Here is a 10,323-nt window from a genome sequence, read left to right on the forward strand (position 1 = left end):
GCTCAGGGCTCTGTGCTCTCCAGCTAACTTCCCTCTCCCTCTTCAGATGTTCCTGGGGCTCTCTTGTTTGTCTCTACTATCCCCTACTTTGCATCATCTTCCTCCCTTCCTCCCTAAGTATGCTGTAAACAGCTTCCTGGGGGGCAGAGACTATCCTTTCGAAAACATGGGCAGTAGACACTTAATAATGTGTTTTCTTCTGGGCCTCAGTTTCTATGAAATGAGATCTGCCAGAGACTATTCATTGGCCCCTGCCAATAGCCAGAGGCCTGCTGAAAGGGTCCGTGCTGATGATTTACCAAGCTATAAGAAACAAGTAGGTTGGTAGAAGCCATGGTGTCCCAGGTGTCCGGGACCAGCCAGGCCTTCCGACTGAGTCAGGAAAGGTGGCAGCATGTAGCTTTCATACTACCCGCAGTGACCAGGAGGGGGAAAGCCCTGGGAGGCAGAGGGCTAACTCTTGTTCCCACTCCCACAATCAGCAGGACTGTTGGCCTGCTGGGGGGGAGGGAGTGCATTAGAGCCAAGCAGGGCCATTGGGACCATTGGCAAATAGCATTCTGCCCACATACCAGAATTCTGGCTCTTCCCTGTGCACACAAGCCTCTCCATTGATGGTCAGGCCACTGTCCCCACTTTCAGGGCCAGGAGAATGGGCACTGCCCATTGTCCCTCCAAGGCCATTGCTCTATTATCATCCCTGCTTGGCCTGCCTTCTTTTTTTCCTAATAATAAGTTTATTTATTTATAATTTTCCCCAAGTTACATATAAAAACAAATTTTCACATTGATTTTTTAAAACTTTGTGTTCCAAATTCTCTTCCTCCCTCCCTCCCCACCCCTCCCTAAGAAATCAAGCAATTCAATATAAGTTATACCTGTGCAGTCATGCAAAACATCTCCACATTAGTCAGGTTGTGAAAGAAAACAGACAAAATAACTTTAAAAAGAGGAACTAACAAAAAATATATACTTCAATATTTATTCAGCTACCATCAGTTCTTTCTCTGTAGATGGATTGCATTTTTCACACGTCCTTCTGATAGCATCCTGCTCATCATTTCTTTTTTTTTTTTTTAGTGAGGCAATTGGGGTTAAGTGACTTGCCCAGGGTCACACAGCTAGTAAGTGTTTAAGTGTCTGAGGCCGGATTTGAACTCAGGTACTCCTGACTCCAGGGCCAGTGCTCTATCCACTGTGCCACCTAGCTGACCCCATCATTTCTTTCACAGTTACTATGGGTAACTGTATTACCTTCCATTCTATTCCCTCCCCTTGAAATTTACTCTGTTTTCTATCTTCTTTCACCCTATCCCTCATCAAAAGTGTTTTGATTCTTACTGCCCCCTCCCCCAATCTTCCCACCCTTCCTTCACCTCTCCCCCCTTATCCCCTTTCCCTGGCCTGCCTTCTTTCACAGACAATCTAGCACCCCCCCCCTTTCTCCATCCCCATTACTGTCATTTACTGACCTCCAGGTCATCTTCCCAACTGGTTCAGTGCCTTTAGTTCCTGGCTCACAGTCTTCTTCTGTCCCATACACTGCTGTCCTCCTTGGGGACATCAGTATTATTTCCCCCCCCCCAGGGCAATGGGGGTAAAGCGACTTGCCCAGGGTCACACAGCTAGTGTCAAGTGTCTGAGTCTAGATTTGAACTCAGGTCCTTCTGAATCCAGGGTTGGTGCTTTATCCACTACACCACCTAGCTGCCCCCGACATCAGTATTCTTGTTGACAACCACCCACTTTCTCAGCGGTAACCACCACCTTCTCCAGCTTGCTTCGGTCGCACACCAATGTGGTCACGACTTGCACCCGGCATCCTTCTTTCTGTCCATTGATAACATTGGAGAAGCTCAGGCCTCCAGTGTCTCCTTCGGGGGCTCTTCTCTCAATCTCCCCGTGAGTGAGTGTCACAGGTTGGTGTTAGATAAGAGCAGCAGTGAGTGACAATCCACAATACATTTGGAATGTTAAGACTGGAAGGGACCTTGGAAGAATCTAGTCCCTAGCTTCTTAAAGTGTGGGTCACGACCCCACATGGGGTTGTGTAACTGAATGTGGGGGTCTCAGAAACTTTGGCAGCAGTAAAAGGTTATGAGTGAAAAGAAGTCGTAAGTGGAAACAGTTTAGGAAGCCCTGATCTAGTTCAACCTCTTGTTTTACAGAAGAGGAAACAGCCTTAGAGATGAGAAGAGGCTTTTCTGAGGGCAAATAGTGAAAGGTGAAGGCACCACACAAAGAGGGGTCTTCTTACTCCAAGCCCCTGCCCCCTAGCTCACTGCATCTCCTTGGGAGATGAACTGGCTCTGGTAGAGTTAGAAAAACCCTGTCCCTTTAGCATCCCAGGACAGATGAACTTGTGAGCATTGGTTTTGGGCATGAGCTTATGGGCATTGTAGCTTTGGCAGGAAGGCAGAACCTGGCCATGAAGTCATTAAGACCAGTAAGTCTGAGGAGAGGCAGATAGCATGGGAACGACTAATCCTGGGTGGCCAGGTCTTAGTGAAAAGGGGTGCCCACTGGGGGAGATGCCACAAAGCAAAGAGGAAGGTCACCAGAGAGAGAGTGACACTAAAGAAAAAAATCAGTGTCTTTATTCCCCATCCTCTGACAATGTGATATGGTAAAATGTCATTGCACCTGGAATCAGGAGGGATCTGGGTTTGAATCCTGTCCCTGGTACTTACTTTACAGGCTGTGTGACCTTGGGCAAGTCACTTACCTCTCAGTGCCCCAGGCAATTCTCTTAAACAAGGAAAGCATAGATCTGGTCCAGCCCCTCTCCCCCAAATACCTCCTGGGAGTGTTTTGATGATCAAGTGAGATCCTGCATGTAAAGCACTTGGCAAGCCTTAAAAGATTTTATAAATGCCAACTATAGGTTCTTTCTTCCCTTCATCCCTTTCCTCCCTTCCTTCCTTCTTTCCTCCTCCCTTCTCCCCTCCCTCCCTCCTTCCTTCCTCCCTTTTCCCCTCCCTCCTTCCTCCCCCTCCTGCCCTCCCTCCTTCCTCCCCCTCCCTTCTTCCCTCCCTCCCTCCTTCCTTCTTTCCTTCCTCCTCCCTACCTCCTTCCTTTCTCCCTTCTCCCCTCCCTTCCTTCCTCCCCCCTCCCTCTTTCCTTCCTTCCTCCTCCCTTCTCCCCTTCCTCCCTCCTTCCTCCCCTCCCTCCCTCCTTCCTCCCTCCTTCCTCCCCTCCCTCCCTCCTTCCTCCCTCCTTCCTTCTCCCCTTCCTCCCTTCTTCCTCCCCCCACCCTCTCTCCCTCCCTCCCTTCTTCCTTCCTTCCTACCTTCCTCCTTTCTGGACCTCACTTTCCTGGTTGGTAGTGCATGCCCCTTTCCCAAAGCCCTTTGGTATGGGACTCCTTCCTCTCATTTGTAGAGATGAAGACCCTGTCCTGCAAAAGAGGCATGGCAAAGTGGGTGAGAGCTCCAGCCTTCAACAGTCGAGTCCCAGCACTCAACAAGTTTCAAGTCCTCTTTGGCTATTGGCTTGGGATATTTTACGGTTGTCATTTTCCCAGTCTTTTCTGTCAGCAGCCTGAAGTGGGATTGGCCTCTTCCATCTTCTCTCTTGAAGCTAGAAGACAGAAGCATCCAAAGCCACTCAGTGCTTGAAGATGAAGAAAACCCCCCAGGGAGGACTGACTGCCCAAGAAGGGAAGCTCTCACCTCTCCCCAACTCTACCAGCCCTTCCCTAAGGGCAGGGCATTCATCTGGGTCAGGGAGGAGAGTCCTGTACCAAACAACTCAGAGATAGGGCTTATGGAGAATAAAAGGCTTGGATCCCATGATCCTTCAGTGGTCTCCCAGCTCTCCCATTCTGCAACTGCTTTGGCTGCACTTCAGGTTGGCCTGTGAATGAGCCAGTGGGGTCGTCCTCATTTACAGCCTTCATGATGGAAATGGGAAAAGTGAATGGTTTGGCTCTCTTCTGTCCATCAATTTCATCTGTACATGTGAGCCAGAGAATATTGATTCTGACTTATGTAATCAGATTTGGGGGAAAGTCTTGATGCTGCTTAGGACTAGCATGGAAGCCTATCCTCTGGCCCGCAGGGGCTTTCAGTCCGAGATCAGATTCATGGATCATTTCCCCTGTCTCTAAAGTAATCACAATTTCCAGTCAAATTAAAGTGGAGTGAACGGACGGGTCTTTTGTAGAGACAGGAAGGCTGCCTTTGTAATCTACTTTCTGGAAAGTGCTAAAAGTGAACAAGCTCAAAATGAATCTGTAAAAGGCAAACTGCTAGGGGGCAGCTAGGTGGCACAGTAGATAGAGCACTGGCCCTGGATTCAGGAGGACCTGAGTTCAAATCCCACCTCAGACACTTGACACTTACTAGCTGTGTGACCCTGGGCAAGTCACTTAACCCTCACTGCCCTGCAAAAAACCCAACCAAACAAAAAAACCTCTAGTTAAACAAAAAGGCAAACTGCTGCCTTAGCTCCAAGGGTGACAGAAGAGCAAAATCTAGAATCTGGTGAAATGCGTAAAATTGGGGCAGAGGAATTATCTGTTGTAATCATATCAACTGTGTTGAACTCAGCTACAAAAGCATGAGCTGTTAGCCAAGGAAAAGTTGCTGACAAGCTGCTTATTTGGATTCAGCCCAAAGTTCTGAAGCACCTGCGCACTGCCGGGCATCCTGCTCTCACATGAAGGCAAACAGCAAAGGCATCAACCGTGCCCTGCTCTTCAGGATCTTCCATTCTGCTGTCAATGATTAGAAGCAAATAATGAAGTCAGAACTGTCCTCATTGCCTCCTGCCTCTCCTCCTCTCTGCCCCATCTATATGACTGGCACCACCCTGCTCCCTGGCACCTAGGCCAGAGCCCTTCTATCAGTCTCCACTCTTCCATCTCCCTTACCCACCCCCTTTCCTCCATCACACATAGCCAAGTAGGTGACAGGGCCTATCAATTCCCCCTGCCCCAGATGGCCTTTCTCTGGGCACTGACACCACCTTCTTTCTGACCTTTATTCTCACTCTTTTTGGCAGGATTACCATAATTGCTGCCACTGCTTTTTTTTTTTTAATTTCGAAATTGCTTCTTACTAGCTCTTCCTATCCCTAGTCTCTTCTTTTTTCATCCTTCTTCCACTTACCATAGTGTTTTTCCTGTTCACAACCCTAAGAAATGGAATGGGGCAAGTCACTTAACCCTCATCGCCCCCCCCCCAAAAAAAAGAAGTGGAATGGAACTTAGGTTGGCATCTAATACCCTCCGCATGCCAGCTTGATGTTACCACATTGCAGTGTCCTAATGTCCAAAAATTCCACAGCTTTGGCTTGAATGATAACTGACCACTTTCGCTTTAGGGTGATAGAGAAATCTGGACTCTCACTTAGCCTCAGCCTGGCCCAGGCCTGTCATTACACTTCTCTGGCTATGTTCCCCCAGCCCACAAGGGGGCGATATCTTCCAAGTCTAGAGCCTCTGAGCTGCACTTTCCAGCCTGATTTCTGGAAACTCCCCTTTCTACTGGCTGTCCTTCAGCCACACGGGTCATGCCTTTGTGCCTAGGAGGAAATCCTCCTGCTTATCCCCTTAATATAGTCTTCCTCTTTCTGCTCCTTTGAGGCCTGGCTCATGTGGCACTTCCTCCCCAAAACCATCCCTCATCCCTCCCAGGTCAAGCTTCCAGGCCGCTCCGTCAGGCCCCTTCTACACATTTCAACATTTGGGGCTGTTGGGAGGAGTCTCACTGCCTGCCCCCCTTCTCCACTAAGTCAAGTTTGTATGGAACTGTAAGGTTTACAAAGTGCTGTCTTGACTACAACACATGAGATAGGTAGTGTAAGCATTAATGTCTCCATTGAGGTGAAGACGTCCACTGGACATGTCAGAAAGGCTGGTGGAGCTGCAGGATTGGAGGTCAGCAGAGAGGCTGGGGCAGCACAGGTAGATGTGAGGATCTGCAGCCTAGAGAAGGCCTAAACCCCTGGGATCTGGCAAGCTCATCAGGCTCACCAGGAGAGAGAACAGAGGGCCCAGGACAGAACTCTGAGGGGCACCTATAGTTAGAGACCTGGAGGAGGATCTAGCAGAAGAGACAGAGAAGGAGCGCTCAGAGAGGGGGGAGGAGAACCGGGAGGGGGGTAGTGTCCCATAAACCTCGAGAGAAGAGCAGATGGGGAGGAGAGGGTGACTGCAGAGAGGTCAAGCAGAATGAGGACTGAGAAAAGGCCTTTCCATTGGGCAACTTTGGAGAGAGAGCTTTTAGTGCAATGATAAAGTTGGAAGTCAGATGGCAAGGGCTTAAGAGGTAGATGAGAGAGAGCATAGGGACCTATGGCAGGTGGCCTTTTGGGGGAGTTTAGCCACCAAGGACAGAAGAAATACTGTGCAGGACGATAATTAGCAGGGATGGGAGACTCCCGTGACGGTTCTTCAGGATGGAGAAACACTGGCCTGTTTGTGGGCAGCAGGGAAGCAGCCAGGAAAGAGGGAGAGATTGAAGATTAAAGAGAGAGAGCAAGGAAGGCAGAGGGGGTGACCTGCTGGAGGAGCCAGACTGGCAGGGGTGGGCCTTCGTCAGGAGTAAGACTTCATCCTCATGTGAGACAGTGAAGGAGACAGTGGGGGAAGGCACCTGGGTGATCGGAGATGAGGAAGAGGGGAGGAAAGGGCACTCGTGGCAAATGGCCTTCTTTTTTTTTTGTAAAGTAGGAGGCAAGATTCTCAACTGAGAGAAAGAGGGAGAGGGAACCATGGGAGGTTGGGGGAGGGATGAGAAGGTTGGGAAGAGTGCACAGTGGCAAACATCTACAGAACAACAGGAAATGATTGCCAGGGGGAGATACCATATTACTGTCAGCTCCAGGGCATCTGGAAGTAGGCTTTGAAGGAGCTTGGGCTTCCTGGCAGCTGTGAGGTAGGCAAGTGGCCCAGATATGGGCACTACTTCTTCAAAGGCATGGATGCAGGAGACCAAGTGTAGTCAGCAAATGGCTGGTACGGCAGGGAGACAGGGACAAAAAAGGCTGCACTAGGAAATGCCCCTGGGAAGGTAGATGGGAGTCAGGTAGGAGGGGCCCAAAGGCCACCCAGAGCACTTTAGGTTTTCTCCTCCAAGGGGCAATAAAGAGCCATGAAGATTGGGGGGGGGGTGCGACATAAGATCTATGTTTTTGGAATATCACTTTGGCAGCTAGCTGCAGGGCAGAGATTGGAGAATGTCTGTGTGTCATACAAAGGAAACCTGGCCCACAGCCCCTTACAGAGGTTCTCAGTGGGGAGGGAAAATTCTCCCCAGTCTCCTGAGGAGATTGACACTTGGGGCCTGGGCCCGCCCACATTGCCATCTAGAGGCCCACTCAGGCTGCAGGCACCAGCCCTTTCTGTCTGAAGGAAGCTGCCTGCAAAAAGGGAACTAGCCAATGTAGCTCCGAGGAGGAATCGATTATTCCTTTAAATGCTTCTTCCTTCTGTCACTATTTTTAAAAAGGTCGTTGTGTCTATGAAGACAAAAAAAGAGCCACCTTCCCATACCGGGAGTCGAACCCGGGCCGCCTGGGTGAAAACCAGGAATCCTAACCGCTAGACCATATGGGAAACTGCTGGGAAGCAGCAGCGTCACTGCTCCTTTAAAGTAACACTTCCTGTTTCGCTGTGGCTCGCTGGCCCGGCCTTCTGCTCTGCCATCGGCCTGAGAGTCTTTGTTCTTGGTTTCTCTTTTGACAGAAAGAATGGAGGGGAAACAGTAGCCATGCTCAGGGAAGCAAGGGAGCTGCCTTCATTTGTTCAAGAACTGTTTGATCCAGAGTCTCTTATGGTAAAGCACGAGGGAAGAGCCCTGGAAGGCAGCTCGAGCTCCCCGCACTGCCATCTGTCAGGGCACTGGCATGCGTCGATGATGTCTGAGCTGTCCTCATGGCACTGAGCTGTAGGGCCCACCAACTGCCAACCGAGCCATGTTCCTGCTTGGTGAAAGCCACGCCTTGACAGAGAGAGACAGAGACAGAGAGGGTGAGATAAGAGAGAGAGAGAAAGGGAGAGACACACAGAGACAGAGACAAAGACAGAGATAGAGACAGAGACAGAGAGGGAGAGGGAGAGACAGAGAGAGACAAAGACTGAAACAGAGAGGGAGAGAGAAAAACAGAGAGAGACAGAGACAGACAGAGAGAGAGACAGGGACACAGAGAGCAGAGGGTCAAAGACAAGATACATAGAGACAGAGAGGAAAAGGGAGAGCAGAGGGTGAGAGAGAGAGAAGTAGAGACAGAGAGAGAAAAAGAGAGACAGGCAGAGAAGGACAGAGACAGAGAGAGGAAGAGTGACAGAGAAAGAGAGAGAGAAAGAGACAGGAGTAGAGACAGAGATAGTGAGAGACAGAGAGGGTGAGAGACACAGAGAGAAAGACAGATGGAGACAGACAGAAAAAGACAGGCAGAGGACAGAGAGAGAGGAAGAGTGACTGAGAGAAAGAGAGAGAGACAGAGAGGAGTAGAGATAGAGATAGGCAGAGACAGAGAAAGTAAGACAGATGGAGAGAGACAGTGGCAGAGGAAGAGTGACAGAGACAGAGAGAGAAAGAGACAGAGACAGAGAGGAGTAGAGACAGAAATAGAGACAGAGAGGGTGAGAGACAGATACAGGGAGAGAAAATAAGAGACAAGAGACAGGAGTAGAGACAAAGATAGAGACAGAGACAGGAGTAGAGACAGAGATATTCAGAGACAGGGTGAGAGACAGAGACAGAGAGAGAATAAGAGAGTGACAGAGAGGGTGAGACACGGAGGAGAACAAAGGGGGAGAGAGAGAACAGAGACAAGATACACAGAGAGACAGAGATAGAAAGAGACAGGCAGAGAAGAAAAGGGAGAGCAGAGGGTGAGAGACAGAGACAGAGAGGAGTAGAGACAGATAGAGACAGAGGGTGACAGACAAGACAGAGAGACAGAGACAGGCAGAGAGGAAAAGGGAGAACAGAGGGTGAGAGACAGAGACAGAGAGGAGGAGAGACAGAGGTAGCCAGAGACAGAGAGGGTCAGAGACAGAGACAGAGTCAGAGAGAATAAGAGAGTGACAGAGGGTGAGAAAGGGAGAAAAAAGAGAGAGAGAGAGAGAGAGAGAGAGAGAGAGAGAGAGAGAGAGAGAGAGAGCATGAGCACAGAGGGTGAGAGATGACACACAGAGTGAGACAGAGACAGAGAGACAGGCAGAGAGGAAAAGGGAGAGCAGAGGGTGAGAGACAGAAGAGACAGGAGTAGAGACAAAGATAGAGACAGGAGTAGAGACAGAGACAAAGAGCGTTTGAGATAGAGAGGCACACATTAAATCTTAGCCACTGCTAAGAGGCAGGGGTGCAGGGCTGGGTGAGTGGATGGCCTAGGCAAAGCACGCAGTGTTCAAAGTCAGGGCCATTCTGGAGCCCTGCAAGTGGGGAAAATGAGTACTTAGCTTCTGACTGTTTCACCACCCCCTGGGGGGCCATGTCACCCATTCCATTAAAGGGCCTGCTCAATACCTCCCTCTAGGGCTCAGTTCACCTAGCTATCCCTACAGGTCAAGCCCATCCCATAGCTGACCTCTAGTCACGCATCTCTGTGCTAACAGCTTTCATGCTGGGCTCATGGTCAGTAACATGCTGTGGTCTTCTTGAGCCCACCGGGAGTCAGTCAGCCAACCAACAAGCATTTGTTAACCACTTCCTTTGAGCCAAACTCTGTGCTGGGTACTGGGGGTACAGGGAAAACCCAAACAAAGCAGTCTCTACTGTGAAGGAGCTCACAAGTCTAACTGGGACACAAGCAGTACAAGAATAAATATATACAGAAGGCAGCTAGGTGGCGCTGCAGTGGATAGAGTGCTGAGCCTGAAGTAAGGAAGACCTGAATTCAAAAACCTACTCAGACACTCACTAGCTGTGTGACTATGCAAGTCACTGAACCTCTGTTTACCTCAGTTTCCTCACTTTTTTTTTTTGCGGGGCAATGGGGGTTAAGTGACTTGCCCAGGGTCACACAGCTAGTAACTGTCAAGTGTCTGAGGCCGGATTTGAACTCAGGTCCTCCTGAATCCAGGGCTGGTGCTCTATCCACTGTGCCACCTAGCTGCCCCATCCTCACTTGTTAAATGAGGATAGTAATAGCATCTACCTTGCCGGCTTGTTGTGAAGATGAAATGATGAAATGAGAGAATATTTGAAAGTGCGTAGCATGCTGTAGCTTAATAAATGTCTGTTCCCTTCCTACAAAAGAAATACAAAGTTGCTCAATCCAAGGGAAGGGAAAGGAGGGAGGGAGGGAACCAGTAGTTGGAGGAAATTGGAGACAGTCTCTCTGAGGTGGAGGTGAAGAGGGGGGTATGTT

General features: G+C 49.7%; 1 non-coding gene across 1 annotated transcript; it reads right to left on the reverse strand.

Moving 5' to 3' along the window:
* Positions 1-7,489: 7,489 nt before the first annotated feature.
* On the reverse strand, positions 7,490-7,561 carry TRNAE-UUC. Its single transcript has one exon. It is a non-coding gene; the product is annotated as a tRNA-Glu (tRNA).
* Between the last annotated feature and the right edge of the window lie 2,762 nt (positions 7,562-10,323).

This window comes from Dromiciops gliroides, chromosome X (genome assembly GCF_019393635.1).
Source record: "Dromiciops gliroides isolate mDroGli1 chromosome X, mDroGli1.pri, whole genome shotgun sequence".
NCBI lineage: Eukaryota > Metazoa > Chordata > Mammalia > Microbiotheria > Microbiotheriidae > Dromiciops > Dromiciops gliroides.